This window comes from Nerophis ophidion, linkage group LG27, assembly GCF_033978795.1.
Source record: "Nerophis ophidion isolate RoL-2023_Sa linkage group LG27, RoL_Noph_v1.0, whole genome shotgun sequence".
In the NCBI taxonomy this organism is placed as follows: domain Eukaryota; kingdom Metazoa; phylum Chordata; class Actinopteri; order Syngnathiformes; family Syngnathidae; genus Nerophis; species Nerophis ophidion.
In genome coordinates, this window is record NC_084637.1 from 34,442,578 (window position 1) to 34,466,894 (window position 24,317).

The following is a 24,317-nucleotide window of genomic DNA, read 5'->3' on the forward strand; positions in this document are numbered from 1 at the left end:
TCAGCTATTGGTCTACTCTCAAAAAGCTACATTCAGCTACTGGTCTACTCTCAAAAAGCTACATTCAGCTACTTATCTACTCTCAAAAAGCTACATTCAGCTACTGGTCTACTCTCAAAAAGCTACATTCAGCTACTGGTCTACTCTCAAAAAGCTACATTCAGCTACTGGTCTACTCTCAAAAAGCTACATTTAGCTACTGGTCTACTCTCAAAAAGCTACATTTAGCTACTGGTCTACTCTCAAAAAGCTACATTCAGCTACTGGTCTACTCTCAAAAAGCTACGTTCAGCTACTGGTCTACCTTCAAAAAGCTACATTCAGCTACTTATCTACTCTCAAAAAGCTACATTTAGCTACTGGTCTACTCTCAAAAAGCTACATTCAGCTACTGGTCTACTCTCAAAAAGCTACATTTAGCTACTGGTCTACTCTCAAAAAGCTACATTCAGCTACTGGTCTACTCTCAAAAAGCTACATTCAGCTACTGGTTTACTTTCAAAAAGCTACATTCAGCTACTGGTCTACTCTCAAAAAGCTACATTCAGCTACTGGTCTACTCTCAAAAAGCTACATTCAGCTACTGGTCTACTCTCAAAAAGCTACATTCAGCTACTGGTCTACTCTCAAAAAGCTACATTTAGCTACTGGTCTCCTCTCAAAAAGCTACATTTAGCTACTGGTCTCCTCTCAAAAAGCTACATTCAGCTACTGGTCTACTCTCAAAAAGCTACATTCAGCTACTGGTCTACTCTCAAAAAGCTACATTCAGCTACTGGTCTACTCTCAAAAAGCTACATTCAGCTACTGGTCTACTCTCAAAAAGCTACATTCAGCTACTGGTCTACTCTCAAAAAGCTACATTCAGCTACTGGTCTACTCTCAAAAAGCTACATTCAGCTACTGGTCTACTCTCAAAAAGCTACATTCAGCTACTGGTCTACTCTCAAAAAGCTACATTCAGCTACTGGTTTACTCTCAAAAAGCTACATTCAGCTACTGGTCTACTCTCAAAAAGCTACATTCAGCTACTGGTCTACTCTCAAAAAGCTACATTCAGCTACTGGTCTACTCTCAAAAAGCTACATTTAGCTACTGGTTTACTCTCAAAAACTGCAGCTACAGTCTTGTTCACGAGTGAGGGAAGAGTGGATGGTGAGATCGACAGGTGGATCGGTGCGGCGTCTTCAGTAATGCGGACGTTGTATCGATCCGTTGTGGTGAAGAAGGAGCTGAGCCGGAAGGCAAAGGTCTCAATTTACCGGTCAATCCACGTTCCCATCCTCACCTATGGTCATGAGCTTTGGGTTATGACCGAAAGGATAAGATCACGGGTACAAGCGGCCCAAATGAGTTTGGGTCTCTCCCTTAGAGATAGGGTGAGAAGCTCTGCCATCCGGGAGGAACTCAAAGTAAAGCCGCTGCTCCTCCACATGGAGAGGAGCCAGATGAGGTGGTTTGGGCATCTGGTCAGGATGCCACCCGAACGCCTCCCTAGGGAGGTGTTTAGGGCACATCCGACCGGTAGGAGGCCACAGGGAAGACCCAGGACACGTTGGGAAGACTATGTCTCCCGGCTGGCCTGGGAACACCTCGGGATCCCCTGAGAGGAGCTGGATAAAGTGGCTGGGGAGAGGGAAGTCTGGGCTTCCCTGCTTAGGCTGTTGCCCCCGCGACCCGACCTCGGATAAGTGGAAGTAGACGAATGGATGGATGGATGGAGCATATGAGCAATGACAGTTTTAAAGAAAAAAACAGTCTGCATGGCAGTTTTTTGTTATTAATCTACATTGCAACTTTTTCTCGGTACATAGCTCGGTTGGTAGAGTGGCTGTGCTAGCAACTTGAGGGTTGCAGGTTCGATTCCCACGTGCCATCCTAGTTACTGCCGTTGTGTCCTTGGGCAAGACACTTTACCCACCTGCTCCCAGTGCCACCCACACTGCTTTAAATGTAACTTAGATATTGGGTGTCACTATGTAAAAGCGCTTTGAGTCACTTGAGAAAAGCGCTATATAAATATAATTCACTTCACTTCACATGTCACCCGTTTGGTCTTTTATTCCACTTTTTTATGTTTTTTGTAACAGTATTTTAGGAATGTGCCGTGGGCTGTTGGAACTAAATTAGCTGCGAGACACAAATAGCCCAGGGGCCACACTTTGGACAGCGCAATGGACATAATCTCAACAGAGTAAAACACTCCTCAATGTTAGACGGCCAGGTGAACCTGCTTGGAATTACTCTAACTTTTACTTTGAGAAGAGAACATTGATATTGCATTAGCACATTTGACCGTTTGTTGACACTTTACAGGTGGATTTCTTTAAATCTCGTCTGGCATTTAAAGGATGTTAGCGACCCTGCCTTCAAGTCTTCCAGGGACCATTTATTCATATTAGCATTCCTTTTTATAAAATATACATTAAGCGCTTATTTTTTTTACCCAAAGTGCCACTCTCTCTCTCAAGTGGTTAAGAAATATTGCTCCCTTACTTCATCTCTATTCATCACTGGATGAATCTCATGAATTGGTGATGCAAAATTCCCTTTTTTGCTCTGCTTGCACGGGGATGATCTGCTTATGATGAGGAGACGCCACATCACGTAAAAGCCATCCAGTGAGTCTTTTCTCTGGCGTCCCTCTACATTGTTTGCAACAACCAGTCGTTCCAAGGCTCATAAAGGATGTGTTTAAAATCTGCTGTTGCCACCAGGCACTTGGCGATCACTCCAGCAGCACTGAGAGCAGGACTCAGCCAGACTACCTCCAGGCAATGTTGCAATTTTCACTGCCAACAAAGTAACTGACTCAAAAAACGCCAGCAATGTAAGTTAAGTGAGGCTCTACTTTTCCAAAAATGCACTATCTTGATGCTAACTTACATTGATTTTACTTTGACATGCTACTGTTTGGCATTAGCAATTTTAAATGGCAATTTCAACACCTCCAAATGTGTTAATGAAAACTACAACTAAGATGCAAGTTTCATTCAAATATTAAGGCTCTACTTTTCCAAAAATGCACTATCTTGATGCTAACATACCTAGGTTTTACTTTTGACATGCTACTTTTTTGCATTAACAATTTTAAATGGCAATTTCAACACCTCCGAATGTGTTAATAAAAACTACAACTAAGATGCAAGTTTCATTCAAATATTAAGGCTCTACTTTTCCAAAAATGCACTATTTTGATGCTAACTTACATTGATTTTACTTTGACATGCTACTGTTTGGCATTAGCAATTTTAAATGGCAATTTCAACACCTCCAAATGTGTTAATGAAAACTACAACTAAGATGCAAGTTTCATTCAAATATTAAGGCTCTACTTTTCCAAAAATGCACTATCTTGATGCTAACATACCTAGGTTTTACTTTTGACATGCTACTTTTTTGCATTAACAATTTTAAATGGCAATTTCAACACCTCCGAATGTGTTAATAAAAACTACAACTAAGATGCAAGTTTCATTCAAATATTAAGGCTCTACTTTTCCAAAAATGCACTATTTTGATGCTAACTTACATTGGTTTTACTTTTGACATGCTACTGTTTGGCATTAGCAATTTTAAATGGCAATTTCAACACCTCCAAATGTGTTAATGAAAACTACAACTAAGATGCAAGTTTCAATCAAATATTTTAAGTGAGGCTCTACTTTTCCAAAAATGCACTATCTTGATGCTAACGTACATTGGTTTTACTTTTGACATGCTACTGTTTTGCATTAGCAATTTTAAATGGCAATTTCAACACCTCTGAATGTTAATAAAAACTACAACTAAGATGCAAGTTTCATTCAAATATTAAGGCCCTACTTTTCCTAAAATGCACTATCTTGAAGCTAACGTACATTGGTTTTACTTTTGACATGCTACTGTTTTGCATTAGCAATTTTAAATGGCAATTTCAACACCTCCAAATGTGTTAATAAAAACTACAACTAAGATGCAAGTTTCAATCAAATATTTTAAGTGAGGCTCTACTTTTCCAAAAATGCACTATCTTGATGCTAACGTACATTGGTTTTACTTTTGACATGCTACTGTTTTGCATTAGCAATTTTAAATGGCAATTTCAACACCTCTGAATGTTAATAAAAACTACAACTAAGATGCAAGTTTCATTCAAATATTAAGGCCCTACTTTTCCTAAAATGCACTATCTTGAAGCTAACGTACATTGGTTTTACTTTTGACATGCTACTGTTTTGCATTAGCAATTTTAAATGGCAATTTCAACACCTCCAAATGTGTTAATAAAAACTACAACTAAGATGCAAGTTTCAATCAAATATTAAGTAAGGCTCTACTTTTCCAAAAATGCACTATCTTGATGCTAACATACATTGGTTTTACTTTTGACATGCTACTGTTTTGCATTAGCAATTTTAAATGGCAATTTCAACACCTCTGAATGTTAATAAAAACTACAACTAAGATGCAAGTTTCATTCAAATATTAAGGCCCTACTTTTCCTAAAATGCACTATTTTGATGCTAACTTACATTGAAATTACTTTTGACATGCTACTGTTTAGCATTAGCAATTTTAAATGGCAATTTCAACACCTCCAAATGTGTTAATAAAAACTACAACTAAGATGCAAGTTTCAAACAAATATTAAGTAAGGCTCTACTTTTCCAAAAATGCACTATCTTGATGCTAACATACATTGGTTTTATTTTTGACATGCTACTGTTTAGCATTAGCAATTTTAAATGGCAATTTCAACACCTCCAAATGTGTTAATAAAAACTACAACTAAGATGCAAGTTTCAAACAAATATTAAGTAAGGCTCTACTTTTCCAAAAATGCACTATTTTGATGCCAGCTTACATTGATTTTGCTTTTGACATGCTACTGTTTAGCATTAGCAATTTTAAATGGCAATTTCAACACCTCCAAATGTGTTAATAAAAACTACAACTAAGATGCAAGTTTCAATCAAATATTAAGTAAGGTTCAACTTTTCCAAAAATGCACTATCTTGATGCTATCATACTTTGGTTTTACTTTGACATGCTACTGTTTAGCAATAGCAGTTTTAAATGGCAATTTCATCACCTCCGAATGTGTTAATGAAAACTACACTTAAGATGCAAGTTTCAATCAAATATTAATAAGTAATTCTCTACTTTTCCAAAAATGCACTATCCTGATGCTAACGTACATTGGCTTTTTTGCTATTAACATGCTACTGATTAGCATTAGCAATTTTAAATGGCAATCTCAACTACAACAAAGATGCAAGTTTCAATCAAATAGCTGGTGCGTAAAGCTGCTCTAGAGTCCAGTGGTGATGTCCTTTACACCACTGTATATGACGCTTTACATTGGACTTGGTGATGTATGGCTTAGATGCAGCTGCTCGGCCATGGAAACCCATTCCATGAAGCTTTCTGCGTACTGTACGTGGGCTAATTGGAAGGTCACATGAAGTCCGGAGCTCTGTAGCAACTGACTGTGCAGAAAGTCTTAGCACTGTGCTTCAGCATCCGCCGACCCCTCTCTGTCAGTTCACGTGGTCTACCACTTGGTGGCTGAGTTGCTGTTGTTCCCAAACTTTTTCACTTTTCTTTTAATAAAGTTGACTTTGGAATATTTAGGAGCAAGGACATTTCACAACTGGATTTGTTGCACAGGTGGTATCTGACAGTTCTTTTACAAATGTTTGTAGAAAAAGTCTCCATGCCTAAGTGCTTGATTTGATACATCGGGTCAAGTGATTAGGACACCAGATTTGGATGGGTGGCCAAATACTTTTGGCAATATAGTGTATATATATATATATATATATATATATATATATATATATATATATATATATATATATATGTATATATGTAAGTTTTTTTTTTGTTTGTTTGTTTTTTCAAGCCAGGTATTACCGTCGGAAATGAGTTTGCACAACAGAAGCATCATCCTGTCTCTGCCATTGAGGCACAATTCTAATTTTCAGCTTCCCAGTGTTGGCAAACGGACACGGGCACTATCGCTGTCAACAGCCGCTAGAAAACAAATTAATTTCTCTTTCCACTCTCTGCCATCCATTCAGTGCAATGGGCAGCTCTTCCCGGGATGACGGCGGTGCAGGTCTGCTGGCACGGATGTGAGCTGCCAGTCAAATATCAGAGGGACGCAGAATCATCAGTGAGGATGATGAGGAAATCCTCATGCATATATATCAGCTGATAAAGGCACAGTTGCAAGCAGCTCCTGCCTTTCCATTCCCGCCTCTCTCATGACTCCCCTTCAACTGCCCTCTTCTCCCGCTCAAAAAAAAAAAGCTTTTATGATTTTTGTTCAGGCGATGGCAACACCTGCGCCTCTTCCTCAAGTAAACCATTGGGTTTGTCTTTTCACGATCACCTTGTCTGCAAAAGATGGGAATCTTAGGTTACTTTACCATTTGATTGCAATTCAGATGCAACGATTCGATTATGAATGGATTATTTATGCATTAAGCTCGTGGGCGGTGCAAATGGACCAACTTCAGGCTGAGAGGTCATGTTCCGCCTGCTGCTAGTCTTTGACTTTTCTCCAGTCAATAGCGTAACATTCTTTTTGGACCTTAAAAAGTGCAGGGAACATTATTTAGTAATCGAGTATCAATCAATCAATCAATCAATCAATCAATGTTTATTTATATAGCCCCAAATCACAAATGTCTCAAAGGACTGCACAAATCATTACGACTACAACATCCTCGGAAGAACCCACAATCATTTGACTAGTTTGTTCGACTAATCGATAAACACACGTTTATAGACTCAATATTTTAGGTAAAGTACCGTATTTTCCGCACTATAAGGTGCACCGGATTTTAAGGCGCACCTTCAATGAATGGCCTATTTTAAAACTTTGTTCATATATAAGGCGCAGAGAATAGATGCTACAGTAGAGGCTGGAGTTACGTTATGCATCCTTTAGATCAGGGGTGTCAAACTCAAATACAGAGTGGGCCAAAATTTTAAACTGTGTGTGTGTATGTAAGCATGTATATGTATATATTTCTATATGTATACATATATATACAGTTATATACATACATGTGTATATATATATGTATACATATATATATATATATATATATATATATGTGTGTGTGTGTGTGTGTAAGCCTGTGTATATATATATGTATGTATACATGTATATATATGTGTGTGTAAGCCTGTATATATGTATGTATATATATATATGTATGTATGTATGTATGTATATATATATATATATATATATGTGTGTGTAAGCCTGTATATGTATACATGTATGTATATATTTATATATGTATACATATATATATATATATATATACAGATATATACATACATATATACATACATGTGTGTGTATATATATATATATATATATATATATATATATATATATACATACATACATGTATATATATGTATGTATGTATATATGTATGTGTATTTAGATCACGGTTTTACGATCATTTTAATTTGAAACCATAATACTAATCGCTGTAAGGTTTACGGTGGTTAATCAATATTAATATTTGTTGCGTGTTTAGTGTCCTCGCTGCCTTTTAGGGCTTCAAACACCGTGATCAGTTTTTCTTTTACTTGCGTACTACGCCAGGAGCGCTCTCCCGAGATTTACTCGCATGCTCTTCCCTTTGCCAACAGTCATTACAACAGAGTGACATTTAGAAATTAAACTTCTTACTTTTTATTTCTATTGCCAGTGACTCATCCAGCTGAGGAATACGATACCGCCATTTAAGCAGTGAATTATTGCACACAAGGTAATTATCAGATGAGACCCTGAGCCGAGACTTCCATTTGTGTTGATCAGCTTTGCGATCCGTCACTTCCTACGGAGTTATGACATTTGAATTGACCCGCGGGGACGGCGAGTTGGGAGTGCAGGCACATTGGTATCAGTGAGACCACTCAGCTGCCCAGCGGCCATCACTCAGCAGCCAATTAAAGATATTCAAGAGGCCACAGGAAACAGTCAGGACAAATTAGTATTTGATCATACGTGGTCCTAGTCGCACAGATGCAGTGGGCGCCAGGAAGCCATTACACCTCCGATGTCCTGTCCAGTCATCCTCATGCCAACAGTGATGGATGGACTTCCTTTGTCCTTTAATGTTGGCTAATGACACACACATGCAAGGACGCTCCACCTTGGTGTGTGTGTCCAGACTCAAACCTGCGGAGCAAGACCTCTGTTCTTCCAGATGGGAGAGGTGAAGTATGCCTTGTCCGAGAATGTTGGAGACCAGGCCAACAACACCCGGCCTCCCTGGGTCTCCACAGCCAGCACTGACCCTCATGAGCAAGAAGTCAGACTTCTTTTCAAATGTTCTGCATACGATGCGTACACAAACATAAATCCGATATTCTGCTGAGAGTATATTTAGGTTTGGTCGTTTGAGTCTTCCAAGTTTGCGGTTTTACTCAGAAAAATATTTCAATGAGTGGCCAGTCTTGTGTAAACAAGACCGACAAAATTGGGGGGCTGGAAGGCAGCAGGTTTGCTGTGATTGTGTGTGTGTTGTGTAGCGTCCAGGCCTTAGCAGGTTTGCTGTGGTTGTGTGTGTGTGTTGTCTAGCGTCCAGGCCTTAGCAGGTTTGCTGTGATTGTGTGTGTGTTGTGTAGTGTCCAGGCCTTAGCACGTTTGCTGTGATTGTGTGTGTGTTGTCTAGCGTCCAGGCCTTAGCATGTTTGCTGTGGTTGTGTGTGTGTTGTGTAGCGTCCAGGCCTTAGCAGGTTTGCTGTGATTGTGTGTGTGTTGTGTAGCGTCCAGGCCTTAGCAGGTTTGCTGTGATTGTGTGTGTGTTGTGTAGCGTCCAGGCTTTAGCAGGTTTGCTGTGATTGTGTGTGTGTTGTGTAGCGTCCAGGCCTTAGCAGGTTTGCTGTGGTTGTGTGTGTGTTGTGTAGCGTCCAGGCCTTAGCAGGTTTGCTGTGATTGTGTGTGTGTTGTGTAGCGTCCAGGCCTTAGCAGGTTTGCTGTGATTGTGTGTGTGTTGTGTAGCGTCCAGGCCTTAGCACGTTTGCTGTAATTGTGTGTGTGTTGTGTAGCGTCCAGGCCTTAGCAGGTTTGCTGTGATTGTGTGTGTGTTGTGTAGCGTCCAAGCCTTAGCATGTTTGCTGTGATTGTGTGTGTGTTGTGTAGCGTCCAGGCCTTAGCAGGTTTGCTGTGATTGTGTGTGTGTTGTGTAGCGTCCAGGCCTTAGCACATTTGCTGTGATTGTGTGTGTTGTCTAGCGTCCAGGCCTTAGCACGTTTGCTGTGGTTGTGTGTGTGTTATGTAGCGTCCAGGCCTTAGCATGTTTGCTGTGGTTGTGTGTGTGTGTTGTCTAGCGTCCAGGCCTTAGCACGTTTGCTGTGATTGCGTGTGTGTTGTGTAGCGTCCAGGCCTTAGCAGGTTTGCTGTGGTTGTGTGTGTGTTGTGTAGCGTCCAGGCCTTAGCACGTTTGCTGTGATTGTGTGTGTGTTGTGTAGCGTCCAGGCCTTAGCACGTTTGCTGTGATTGAGTGTGTGTTGTGTAGCGTCCAGGCCTTAGCATGTTTGCTGTGGTTGTGTGTGTGTGTTGTCTAGCGTCCAGGCCTTAGCACGTTTGCTGTGATTGCGTGTGTGTTGTGTAGCGTCCAGGCCTTAGCAGGTTTGCTGTGGTTGTGTGTGTGTTGTGTAGCGTCCAGGCCTTAGCACGTTTGCTGTGATTGAGTGTGTGTTGTGTAGCGTCCAGGCCTTAGCAGGTTTGCTCTGATTGTGTGTGTGTTGTGTAGCATCCAGGTCTTAGCAGGTTTGCTGTGGTTGTGTGTGTGTTGTCTAGCGTCCAGGCCTTAGCATGTTTGCTGTGATTGTGTGTGTGTTGTGTAGCGTCCAGGCCTTAGCACGTTTGCTGTGATTGTGTGTGTGTTGTGTAGCGTCCAGGCCTTAGCACGTTTGCTGTGATTGTGTGTGTGTTGTGTAGCGTCCAGGCCTTAGCACGTTTGCTGTGATTGTGTGTGTGTTGTGTAGCGTCCAGGCCTTAGCAGGTTTGCTGTGATTGTGTGTGTGTTGTGTAGCGTCCAGGCCTTAGCACGTTTGCTGTGGTTGTGTGTGTGTTGTGTAGCGTCCAGCCCTTAGCAGGTTTGCTGTGGTTGTGTGTGTGTTGTGTAGCGTCCATGCCTTGATTAAAGCAAGCTGTTCCATTTCCATATTTTTGCTCCCCTGAGAAGGACCTGCTGTGTGTTCATATCCGCCTGTCTGCTTCCATTTCTTCCAAAGCGTTAATATAGGGTCATTAAAAAAATATTATCCCCCTTTAGGCAATTTTGTTGTGTAGTGTAAAGCCAGCTTTGTTTTTGGCTGCACACACAAGGTGTTGCTGGGGAAATGTCACAACTCATAGTCCTATTAGATTTAGTCTCCGTGGGCTGCTAGCAGGGTTAGTATAGTACCCTGATACTAATGAATCATATTCGGTACTATAACGCCTCTAAAAAGTACTGCTCCCCTACTCGTCGTCGTCGTCAGGCTAATATCTAGCCGTAGTCAGCAGTGTTGAAACTACACAGAGGTGGGTAGTAACGCGCTACATTAACTCCGTTACATCTACTTGAGTATAGAAGTAGTTTTAATGCAACATACTTTTACTTTTACTTGAGTATATTTATAGAGAAGAAACGCTACTTTTACTCCACTCCATTTATCTACATTCAGCTCGCTACTCGCTACTGATTTTTATCGATCTGTTAATGCCCGCTTTGTTTGTTTTGGTTTGTCAGACAGACCTTCAAAGTAGGATCTGTCACATGCCTGCGTTTCACCAATCAAATGCAGTCACTGGTGACCTTTGACTCCGTTTCACCAATCAAATGCAGTCACTGGTGATGTTTGACTCCGTTTCACCAATCAAATGCAGTCACTGGTGACCTTTGACTCCGTTTCACCAATCAAATGCAGTCACTGGTGATGTTTAACTACGTTTCACCAATCAAATGCAGTCACTGGTGATGTTTGACTCCGTTTCACCAATCAAATGCGGTCACTGGTGACCTTTGACTCCGTTTCACCAATCAAATGCGGTCACTGGTGACCTTTGACTCCGTTTCACCAATCAAATGCAGTCACTGGTGACGTTTGACTCCGTTTCACCAATCAAATGCAGTCACTGGTGACCTTTGACTCCGTTTCACCAATCAAATGCAGTCACTGGTGACCTTTGACTCCGTTTCACCAATCAAATGCAGTCACTGGTGACGTTTGACTACGTTTCACCAATCAAATGCAGTCACTGGTGACCTTTGACTCCGTTTCACCAATCAAATGCAGTCACTGGTGATGTTTGACTACGTTTCACCAATCAAATGCAGTCACTGGTGACCTTTGACTCCGTTTCACCAATCAAACAGAGCCAGGCGGTCACATGATTAACTGCACTTTTTTTTTTTTTTTTTTATAAACCTTTGTTTATAAATTTCAACATTTACAAACAGTTGAAAATAATAATCAAAGTAAGTACAAAACAGTATAAAAAAACGTACAAAACAGCGCCAGGGGGTTGTAAATTCAAAGTAACTAAAATAGAATGCAAAAAATATATATATATAAAGTAAACAAAGTGCAAAGCCATAGTCTCACTCAATCTCAGTAAATAACTTAAATTTGGAACACAGCATCATCGTTTTCACAGCTTTTTGCTTGTTAGAGGTAGAGTGTTTTAATGTAGAGTTCTAAATCTTTTTTAAAGGCACAAAAAACAGGTCGGGTATTGAGAAACTTACATTTATGAATATAAAACTTAGCCAATAATATAATGAGCTTGCAAAGGTAAAATTCATTTTTAATTTTTTTTTCCATACAGTGTAAAACCAAATATATATTATTTAATATATATTATTGTTTTAGTTGCTTAAGAGATATTCCTGGCTGTGAATTTGTTCATTGCTATTTTTATGTTTTTGTGCATTACTTGTTGCCGTCATCATTAAAGGAACAGGTTACTCATCAGTTACTCAGTACTTGAGTAGTTTTTTCACAACATACTTTTTACTTTTACTCAAGTAAATATTTGGGTGACTACTCCTACTTTTACTTGAGTAATACATCTCTAAAGTAACAGTACTCTTACTTGAGTACAATTTCTGTCTACTTGACCCACCTCTGAAACAACATCTAAATTACTACAACATTTCTTCCAAGTATCATCCCAGTAGTTATGCATGCTTCACTGAAACACACAACAGCTCCCCGGACTCGGGATGTTTCATGTATTAAAACTAGTCTTTGGGAACCAAAGTCTAGTCAAGATTTCACTACGTCCGAGGTTTAACCATTGGAGTATTTATCTCCAATGTGAACACACTACACACACGTGAATGAAGGGCATACTTACTCAACAGCCATACATGTGGTCGTATGAAAAACGCCAACACTGTCATAAAAATGTGCCATCTAGTAAAACCACACTAAACAACATTGACAAACACATTTTGGGGGAATATTTGCACCGTAACACAACATAAACACTACAGAACAAATTTCCCAAATTCACTGCAGCACCAACTCTTCCGTGACGCTACAATATAAACAAACACCATTGGTGGATCTACACCTAACATCCACTCTAATGATACCAGGTACAATAGCGTATCTAGTCGATACTACTATGATTACATCGATATGTTTTAGCATCACAAAATCTTCTTTTGTTTTACGTATATATACATATATATCCATCCATTTTCTACCGCTTATTCCCTTTTGGGGTCGCGGGGGGCGCTGGCGCCTATCTAAGCTACAATCGAGCGGATGGTGGCGTACACCCTGGACAAGTCGCCAACTCATCACAGGGCCGACACAGATAGACAGACAACATTCACACACTAGGGACCATTTAGTGTTGCCAATCAACCTATCCCCAGGTGCATGTCTTTGGAAGTGGGAGGGGCCTATCCCCAGGTGCATGTCTTTGGAGGTGGGAGGGGCCTATCCCCAGGTGCATGTCTTTGGAGGTGGGAGGGGCCTATCCCCAGGTGCATGTCTTTGGAGGTGGGAGGGGCCTATCCCCAGGTGCATGTCTTTGGAGGTGGGAGGGGCCTATCCCCAGGTGCATGTCTTTGGAGGTGGGAGGGGCCTATCCCCAGGTGCATGTCTTTGGAGGAGGGAGGGGCCTATCCCTCAGGTGCATGTCTTTGGAGGTGGGAGGGGCCTATCCCCAGGTGCATGTCTTTGGTGGGAGGGGCCTATCCCCAGGTGCATGTCTTTGGAGGTGGGAGGGGCCTATCCCCAGGTGCATGTCTTTGGAGGTGGGAGGGGCCTATTCCCAGGTGCATGTCTTTGGAGGTGGGAGGGGCCTATCCCCAGGTGCATGTCTTTGGAGGTGGGAGGGGCCTATCCCCAGGTGCATGTCTTTGGAGGTGGGAGGACACCGGAGGGAGCCCACGCAGTCACGGGGAGAACATGCAAACTCCACACAGAGATCCCAAGCCCAGGATTAAACTCAGGACCTTGTGAGGCAGACGCACTAACCCTTCTGCCACCGTGAAGCCCTATATATATATATATATATATATATATATATATATATATATATATATATAAAACACAAAGAGAGAGAGAGAGTTAAAAAGTTTTTTCTTTGCTTTTCTTGGTTAAAAGGTTGAGGTTTTTTTCAATGTTAGAATAAAAAACAGCCAATGGATCTTCCACTACTGCATTATTAAAATACTGTAACTGCACTTTAAGTGAAGCAGTTAAAAGTATGACTACTGTAGCTTTGGCATGATTTAGTTTTAGACCAACAGAGAGCAGATAATGTCTTCCATACTTTGACATTGTTTTACAATGTTGTCAGTAGAAGCTGCTTGGGGCACAATGGTCGACTGAAGATGCAGAACATTTGAATTTAAAGTCCTATAAATAGATTTGGTTATACTTCAGGCCTGATTTAACCTCGACTTGGAACTTTGATCCCCGTCCTCACCAAGGTTCCAACCTAAAGATCGCTCACAGTCTATTTGTGCTGTGAATGTTATTTATTCCCTGCCTGGAATATTTTCCCAGCGTATCAGCGTGAAGGAGAAGGAAGCTGTGTGGCACAACTCTCTGTAGTCTTCATCTCTTTCTGCTGCAACCTCCGCTGAGATATGTGCTTCCCTCTCAAAATACAATCTAATTACTGAGATAAGAGTTCTGCTTGAATGATGAACTTTTCCTCCGTGTGCCTGAGTGCAGCATCACAGGCTTCACTCGCTGCTTCTTCCTCTCCAGCTGAGTGACACTTCAACTGGACATTGTTGTTCCCTCGTCCACCTTGCACCTGTCCTTTTATTCTCCTTCTCTGGGTTCTGTCCGTCATTCTTGGCTCTTTAAAGCAGCGACACTGTTCAGCTCACTCTAGTACAGGTTTTTTGGTTGTTTGTTGTTGTCAGAGGTTTTAAAGCAGGGGTGTGGAACTTGTTTTCCTGGGGGGCCACATGGCTGCCCTCAGAGGGCCGCTTGTAACAGTCAAGGTGAGAACATAAAAGTATAATCACATAATTATATTATTGCTCATGCATTGGGTTATGTGATTTTTGTACGTACAAATTGACAGATAACTTGCTTTGAAATCGTAAGTCAAGATGACAAGCAGATATTTAAAGTCCTACTGAAAGCCACTACTAGCGACCACGCAGTCTGATAGTTTATATATCAATGATGACATATTAACATTGCAACACATGCCAATACAGCCTTTTTAGTTTACTAAATTGCAATTTTAAACTTCCCGCAAAGTATCCTGTTAAAACGTCACGGTGTGCGTGACGCTTATAATGACATTTTGATCCAGCACCGATCCCAGCTATAAGTCGTCTGCTTTAATCGCATAATTACGCAGTATTCTGGATATCTGTGTTGCTGAATCTTTTACAATTTGTTCAATTAATAATGGAGACGTCAAAGAAGAAAGATGTAGGTGGGAAGCGGTGTATTGCGGCCGTCTTTTGCAACAAAAACACAGCCGGTGTTTCCTTGTTTACATTCCCGAAAGATGACGGTGAAGCTTTACTATGGAACAGAGCGGTCAAGCGAACATGGTTCCCTACCACATGTCAACCAGCAGGTTTCAGTGAGAAAATGTTGGTATTAAGTCGGCTTTTACCATAGTTATGAGCGGAGAGCTTGCGTCGTGCCTCGCCTCCTGCAGCTGCAGACTCTCTTGCCTCCTCTCACCGGCCGCCCCCAACCATCAGATGCTTACATCGTGGAGGAGGGAGAAAAAAACAAAATCTCAGCCTGGCTGCTTTGCCTCGTCGAGAAATGTGGCTTCCATTGAAGACACTGGTGCGCGACACATCCTTCTGACTTTCAGGTACGACCATATAATCTCACTAAAACACTAGTAACACAATAAGCAGATAAGGGATTTTCCAGAATTATCCTAGTAAATGCGTCTAATAACATCTGAATCGCTCCCACTGCCCTTGTCTTTTTTTTTTTTCTAGTCTTCCACTCCCACTTTCCTCATCCACGAATCTTTCATCCTCGCTCAAATTAATGGGGAAGTCATCGCTTTCTCGGTCCGAATCGCTCTCGCTGCTGGTGGCCATGATTGTAAACAATGTTCAGATGTGAGGAGCTCCACAACCCGTGACGTCACGCGCACATCGTCTGCTACTTCCGGTACAGGCAAGGCTTTTTTATTAGCGACCAAAAGTTGCGAACTTTATCGTGGATGTTCTCTACTAAATCCTTTCAGCAAAAATATGGCAATATGGCGAAATGATCAAGTATGACACAGAATGGACCTGCTATCCCCGTTTGAATAAGAACATCTCATTTCAATAGGCCTTTGTTATTTTTACAAACTATCATACAGTACATAAAAGGGTTGTACAGGAAATGTTTTAAATGTAGAAAGAAAACGACAATACAACCCGTTTAAATACCGGTTCGGGCACTGTTTGTAAAGTGCCAGTATCGGTCACAAAGTAAACAACACCCCCCAAGGCGAAAGAAGTGGACATTTTAGGGATGAAGCTGGTGTGAGGTAGTTGCAGAGTGCTGGATGACGTCCACCCTCATGGCAGGTACATGTTTCCAATAGAGAGTCCCCACCCTCATTATGGCTGCTTTTTTTTTCTAGTTCCATGCCTCAGTGCGGTCGGTTTTTTCCTAATTAAAGCAGATTTAATGATGAGTCCAGCTGTGGACCTCTGCCCCCTTGGAATGTTGATGAGGGCCCTGTCTTGTCAGTGTGCCGCTGGAAGATGGCATCTCGTGGATAAATCTGGTTTTAGGATTAATTATACGTAAATACAGTAGAATCAGAATCAGAATCATTTTTATTTGTCCGTTCCAACATGTACAGGACACATCAGAACTGAAATTACATTTTCGGCACAGTCCCACTAAGAGCAGACATACGTTACAGGGGGGACAAGACTCTAGTCTGAGTCCAAGGAAACACCTCACATAGCATGGCACACATTAAACATACATATATCACACCAACTTGCAACAGAGGGAGGGGTGGGTTTGCACAGGCCTGCTTTTCGCTCTGTAGCACCGCTCAGCCATCCACAACCCCAGAGGAGATAAGCGGTGGTGAGGGTGTTGGTTTAAGGGTGGGGGTCATGTGTGTGCGTATGTGCCCAATTAACTCGGGAGATGTGGTGAAGGTTTTTGTATGGCTGAGGCCGATAAAATTCGGCTACAGATGTTGTTGACAAAAAGGAAGGTCAAAAGCATCTATCTTTGAGGAGTCTTCGGGAAATTTCCTTCAGAACAGCCTGTTCCATGCCAAGGCCATTCAGGGAGTCCAAATCGTAGATAAAAAGTTGTTTTCAATCAATCAATCAATCAATCAACGTTTACTTATATAGCCCTAAATCACTAGTGTCTCAAAGGGCTGCACAAACCACAACACAAACCACTACGACATCCTCGGTAGGCCCACATAAGGGCAAGGAAAACTCACACCCAGTGGGACGTCGGTGACAATGATGACTATGAGAACTTTGGAGAGGAGGAAAGCAATGGATGTCGAGGGGGTCCCAACATGATACTGTGAAAGTTCAATCCATAATGGATCCAACACAGTCGCGAGAGTCCAGTCCAAAGCGGATCCAACACAGCAGTGAGAGTCCCGTTCACAGCGGAGCCAGCAGGAAACCATCCCAAGCGGAGGCGGATCAGCAGCGCAGAGATGTCCCCAGCCGATACACAGGCAAGCAGTACATGGCCACCGGATCGGACCGGACCCCCTCCACAAGGGAGAGTGGGACATAGGAGAAAAAGAAAAGAAACGGCAGATCAACTGGTCTAAAAAGGGAGTCTATTTAAAGGCTAGAGTATACAAATGAGTTTCAAGGTGAGACTTAAATGCTTCTACTGAGGTGGCATCTCGAACTGTTACCGGGAGGGCATTCCAGAGTACTGGAGCCTGAACAGAAAACGCTCTATAGCCCGCAGACTTTTTTTGGGCTTTGGGAATCACTAAAAGCCGGAGTCCTTTGAACGCAGATTTCTTGCCGGGACATATGGTACAATACAATCTGCAAGATAGGATGGAGCTAGACCGTGTAGTATTTTATACATAAGTAGTAAAACCTTAAAGTCACATCTTAAGTGCACAGGAAGCCAGTGCAGGTGAGCCAGTATAGGTATATATGTATGTATATATGTATATAAAGGTATATACAGTATAGGTATATATGTATGTATGTATATATGTATATAAAGGTATATACAGTATAGGTATATATGTATGTATATATGTATATAAAAGGTATATACAGTATAGGTATATATGTATGTATATATGTATATAAAGGTATATACAGTATATGTATATATGTATGTATATATGTATATAAAGGTATATACAGTATAGGTATATATGTATGTATATATGTATATAAAGGTATATACAGTATATGTATATATGTATGTATATATGTATATAAAGGTATATACAGTATATGTATATATGTATGTATATATGTATATAAAGGTATATACAGTATAGGTATATATGTATGTATATATGTATATAAAGGTATATACAGTATATGTATATATGTATGTATATATGTATATAAAGGTATATACAGTATATGTATATATGTATGTATATATGTATATAAAGGTATATACAGTATATGTATGTATATATGTATATATGTATATAAAGGTATTTACAGTATAGGTATATATGTATGTATATATGTATATAAAGGTATATACAGTATAGGTATATATGTATGTATATATGTATATAAAGGTATATACAGTACAGGCGTAATGTGATCAAACTTTCTTGTTCTTGTCAAAAGTCTAGCAGCCGCATTTTGTACCAACTGTAATCTTTTAATGCTAGACATGGGGAGACCCCAAAATAATACGTTACAGTAATCGAGGCGAGACGTAACACACGCATGGATAATGATCTCAGCGTCTTTAGTGGACAAAATGGAGCGAATTTTTGCGATATTACGGAGATGAAAGAAGGCCGTTTTAGTAACGCTTTTAATGTGTGACTCAAAGGAGAGAGTTGGGTCGAAGATAATACCCAGATTCTTTACTGATTCTTTTCCTTCGAGAAGACAAAATATTGACTTCTCTGTTGTCCATGCTGGATCTCTTTCAGTTCCAATTAATTATTCCTTCTCTGCAAACTTTTCCAAGATGAGATCCATTTTGCGATTCAACTCAGAAATCGCACAAGTCTGTGTTCCCACAGCCCGACACAATCCTTCCATTGCGTTGAACAGCCGTTGGGCTCCTTGAGTGGCTGCCATCATCGTCTTCCGAATTAGTCGATACACCAGAACAATGCCCGGCCCAATCAGCAAGTGCTTCGCGATCACAGCTCCAAATAAGTAGATGTCTTCCACGTCCTCCATGGAAGGAGCTGAGAGGCACATGATCCTCCATGAGTTCCAGGAGTCCCGCACGTAACCCGCAGCGATGGTTCCATCAGGCCAGCCAGGCTCCCCCGAACCTCTTTTTCTTGTCGAAAAGACTGCGTCAATTGCGCCAAGAGTCCAGCTGATCATATTCATATTGAAATTTGGATTAGAGTCACCGATTCTGTTCATAACTTTTATGGACAGAATTTTTAGGCGCAGTCAAGGCGTTGAGGGGTTCCGGTTTGGTGGCTGCAGGATTAGGTCTCTGCTTTTTGCAGATGATGTGGTCCTGATGGCTTCATCTGACCGGGATCTTCAGCTCTCACTGGATCGGTTTGCAGCCGAGTGTGAAGCGACCGGAATGAGAATCAGCACCTCCAAGTCCGAGTCCATGGTTCTCGCCCGGAAAAGGGTGGAATGCCATCTCCTGGTTGGGGAGGAGACCCTGCCCCAAGTGGAGGAGTTCAAGTACCTAGGAGTCTTGTTCACGAGTGAGGGAAGAGTGGATGGTGAGATCGACAGGCGGATCGGTGCGGCGTCTTCAGTAATGCGGACGTTGTATCGATCCGTTGTGGTGAAGAAGGAGCTGAGCCGGAAGGCAAAGCTCTCAATTTACCGGTCGATCTACGTTCCCATCCTCACCTATGGTCATGAGCTTTGGGTCATGACCGAAAGGACAAGATCACGGGTACAAGCGGCCCAAATGAGTTTGGGTCTCTCCCTTAGAGATAGGGTGAGAAGCTCTGCCATCCGGGAGGAACTCAAAGTAAAGCCGCTGCTCCTTCACATGGAGAGGAGCCAGATGAGGTGGTTCGGGCATCTGGTCAGGATGCCACCCGAACGCCTCCCCAGGGAGGTGTTTAGGGCACGTCCAACCGGTAGGAGGCCACGGGGAAGACCCAGGACACGTTGGGAAGACTATGTCTCCCGGCTGGCCTGGGAACGCCTCGGGATCCCCCGGGAAGAGCTAGACGAAGTGGCTGGGGAGAGGGAAGTCTGGGTTTCCCTGCTTAGGCTGTTGCCCCCGCGACCCGACCTCGGATAAGCGGAAGAAGATGGATGGATGGATTAGAGGACAGCACAACGAAAGAGGCTTTTAAAAAGTTCAGACAAGGACAAAGACAAAGAGAGCAAGCAGGGAAGGAGACAACGGAGAGTGCGACCGCCCTCACCAGAGGCTAGGAGGAATATGTTTACATGTGATCTGGCATTCTAGTACGAGCAATATTAGTACTGGTAGTCCTTCTCTTAGTGAGATCTTTAGCACTCTACATTTTGCTGAACGTGGTAGAAGTGAAGAAAAGGACATTTTGTGGCAAGATAAATGTTGTAGTTGTGAAAGTAATTTAGATTACGTTAAGGCCTCACTTACACTATACTGAATAAGGTTATCCAGGGTAAATACCAGCTAACATTATCCGTGTCCACACACAACAATGCCACCGTTGTCAACATGACTTAATACTCATGCACACGTCATAGTCACCTCCAGTGTTGCTTTGTGTGCAAATGTAACTTATGTTACATTAGGGGGACGGCGTGGCGCAGTTGGGAGAGTGGCCGTGCCAGCAACCTGAGGGTTCCTGGTTCAATCCCCACCTTCTACCAACCTCGTCACGTCTGTTGTGTCCTTGAGCAAGACACTTCACCCTTGCTCCTGATGGTTTGTGGTTAGGGCCTTGCATGGCAGCTCCCTCCATCAGTGTGTGAATGTGTGTGTGTATGGGTGAATGTGGAAATAGTGTCGAAGCGCTTTGAGTACCTTGAAGGTAGAAAAGCGCTATACAAGTATAACCCATTTATCATTTATCATTTATGTGAACAATATCCAGTGTTGTGGTGTTTCAATGAACTGGAATCCAGTGTGTTGTGGGGCCCTATGGTAGTGAATCACACCTGAGACATCATCAATTATTTTTTATATTTTTAATAATTGTAAATTTTAATTTTCCTGAAGGAACTCTCCTGAAGGAATCAATAAAGTACTATCCATCTATCTAATTAATCACATCTTTAATGGACAATGTTAAAAGTAAACAATGTGATAAACAACATTTTACATCAATAAAACTGGGGATCTAGATATGTGGTCAGGACACTCCTCACTCTTTTACCCTCACCTTCATTGTCCATTCCTTTTTGGTGACTTTATATACTCTGGACCTAGACGTTGAGTATGTGACATACATGGCGGACAATACAGTCTGCTTTGCCAGTCCAAAAGCATTCGCCGTTTTCCGTAGTGTTCCATCGACGGCCAGGTAATACAAAGCACATGCCACCTTTCTTATCACATCCACGAGAGCCCGCGTTCTCGTTGTCTCTCCTTCGACAAATGGACAAAGTTTTCTGCTTATTAGAACCGCAGCTGACCAGGACATTGGAAAGTTCTCCTGCCGTCTGAGAAGTGTTGTATCCCAAATAACTGCAATTGCTTTCTCTTAAGGTATTCAAGTGTGATCTCCACAAGTGTCTGTACATGTAGAGGAAGGAGAAACACGGTTATGTCTGGATGACTCACCCTCATATTTCCAGTGGTTAGCTCCGATTACGAAGCCGCTTTATTATGAAGCTGGCTGTGGCATCACTTCCTGTGTAGGGCGCGATCTTTCTGGCGTCAGAATCAGACATACTTTATTAATCCCTGAGGGGAAATTAAAATTTTTCAGCACAATCGCATTCAAGATCAGACAAACATTACAGGGAGACAGAACAGGATCGCTGACAAATCTGCCAACTTCCGGCACCCCTTACAAAAAAGGTGAGATACAGGTGAACAATGGGGGGGGCAGTCTAACCCTGGGCCCTTGGAGAGTGGGTCCAGACTAAAGGATAAGGGGGAAAAAAACCTCATCCCTTTTACATGTGGGAAACATCAAGAACACAAAGGAACACAACACTTACCGTATTTTCCACACTATAAGGCACACCTAAAAAACAAAAATTTTCTCAAAAGCTGACAGTGCGCCTTATATATGGACCAATATTGAGCCACAACAGGTCTCACAACTACGGTAAGACGCCGCCGACTTCATTTTCCCTGTAGAAGAAGAATTGCGTGGTGCATGCTGGGTGGTAGTGGTTTGTGTGGTGGTTTGTGCAGCCCTTTGAGACACTAGTGATTTAGGGCTATATAGGTAAACATTGATTGATTGATTGATTGATTGATATATGACTGCGGGAGGTGTGCCGTTTCTGTGTGTTTATGTTTGGACCCCAAAATGTCTCCTATTAAGAGACACGCTTAGGACGCAGAGTTTAGAGTCAAGTTTAAAGTCAGTCACACAGTAGAAGACGGGAATAGAACAGCAGCCAGAGAATTAAACATTAACAGCAGCGACACTGACTCCTTTAATGACGACTTTGACGAGACGGAGCCGGGCATGTTGGATCTCATTATCGCCCAACTGTTTGATTTTAACACTGAAGAAGAATAATTTGCGGGATTTGTGGATGAGGAATAACTTAATAAAGTGAGCTTTACATGTTTATTTAGTGTGTTGTGTTGTGTGACATGATCCTTTGAGCAACCTTGACTTATTGATATATTATTGCTTTGCACTATTTCCAGTGTTACTATATTGTGATTGCACTAACTTTTGATTTACTGTAACAGTATCAGACTGTTTTTTACCTGTTTATTGAAACGGGGAAAATAATAAAACAGCTGATTATTCATTTTGGGAGTGAACGGAGTTGTCAGAACGCTGGTTTGTAATCTATTAATAAAGTTTGACTGACCTATCTCACTGTTTTGTTGACATTCTCTTTAGCGGAGCGCCATCTAAAGCAGGGGTCGGGAACCTTTTTGGCTGAGAGAGCCACACAAGCCAAATATTTAAAAAAGTATTTCCATTAGAGCCATATAATATTTTTTTTAAGACTGAATACAACTAAATGCGTGCATTTTTAAGTAGGACCAATATTTTTAGAGTATAATAAGTCTCTTATTCTTTTTGATAACACTGTTATTCTGAAGCTTACCAACAATAAATAAAATACTTCGTACCATTAATGCGACTTCTTGAACAGGTGCCGTAGAAACCGGATGGATGGATGAAAATGCATGAGAATGTTTTATATTTTGAACGTTATTTTTGACACCAGCGGAATTATTCATTACTTATCGTGTTAAGCAATGTCAGCTAAGATTTATCTGAGAGCCAGATGCAGTCATCAAAAGAGCCACATCTGGCTCTAGAGCCATAGGTTCCCTACCCCTGATCTAAAGGATGCATAACGTAACCCCAGCCTCTACTGTAGCATCTATTCTCTGCGCCTTATATATGAACAAAGTTTAGAAATAGGCCATTCATTGAAGGTGAGCCTTATAGTGCGGTGCACCTTATAGTGCGGAAAATACGGTACTTTTCGAACTCTGTAAATGATCATTGAGTCCATGCAGATCTAAGTGCCACAGATTCAACAATTCCACGACTGACTTACCCGTGTAAGAATTTGTCCGAGGAGGGAGACTTTAAACGCTGGTTTATTGTGGCGGAAACGGGGCTTAGGCTAAATAATTATTCGTTTAATAAGTGTAGACATAGCCTTAGTGAGGTAATTATCAGTCTGCATTTGGCTTAAAGTGGAGGAAGTAAACAAAAGGACAGTGTGAGGCGAGAGGAAGGTTATAGGTGTGAAGGTAATGCAGATTTCATGAAGAGAGGAGGAAGCAGTGTTCAAACCGACAGACAAAATGGTTTCTTTCAGTCCAGCACCAAGCAGCTCATAGCCGGCCAACATGTTGGCGTTCAGGCTTCATGTCCTCCTGTAGCGATAATGAGAAGTGCCTGGCCGTTAATGAGCTAAACGCAGACATTAGATTGGCTCGGCAAACTCTCCGAGGCAGGGATGAGGGGGAAGAGAGGGAGACAATGTGCAGCAGAGAATATGAAATATTCAAGGAGAGAGGCTTAATAATGGCCGATCCAGCAAATGTGATGTGGGGAAAAAAAAAACTAAAACAAGAAGCCGAGACGCAACAGTTAATAAAAGTTTTAAATATTCATGCACCGTGTGCTGAATTGCATGCACACACACACACACACACACACACACACACACACACACACACACACACACACTGTTTCTGGATTGTCATCCTCATCAAAGCGATTACAATTCCTTGCCACCAGCGTCTAAGCCTGCAGTAAAAAGTTTGCCAGAATTGTGAATTATATTTATATAGCGCTTTTTCTCTAGTGACTCAAAGCGCTTTACATAGTGAAACCCATTATCTAATTTTTACATTTAAACCAGTGTGGGTGGCACTGGGAGCGGGTGGGTAAAGTGTCTTGCCCAAGGACACTACGGCAGTGACTAGGATGACAGAAGCGGGGATCGAACCTGCAATCCTCAAGTTGCTGGCACAGCCGCTCTACCAACCGAGCTATACCGCCCCACTTGGAGATAAACAGGAAGTTTTAGGGTTCAGGTCAGCCCGGG

At 41.8% G+C, this 24,317-nt stretch overlaps 1 protein-coding gene across 1 annotated transcript in view; it reads left to right on the forward strand.

The window, feature by feature from the left end:
- The window catches only part of pard3ba (par-3 family cell polarity regulator beta a), a 329,828-nt gene that overhangs the window by 209,141 nt on the left and 96,370 nt on the right, over positions 1-24,317 (forward strand).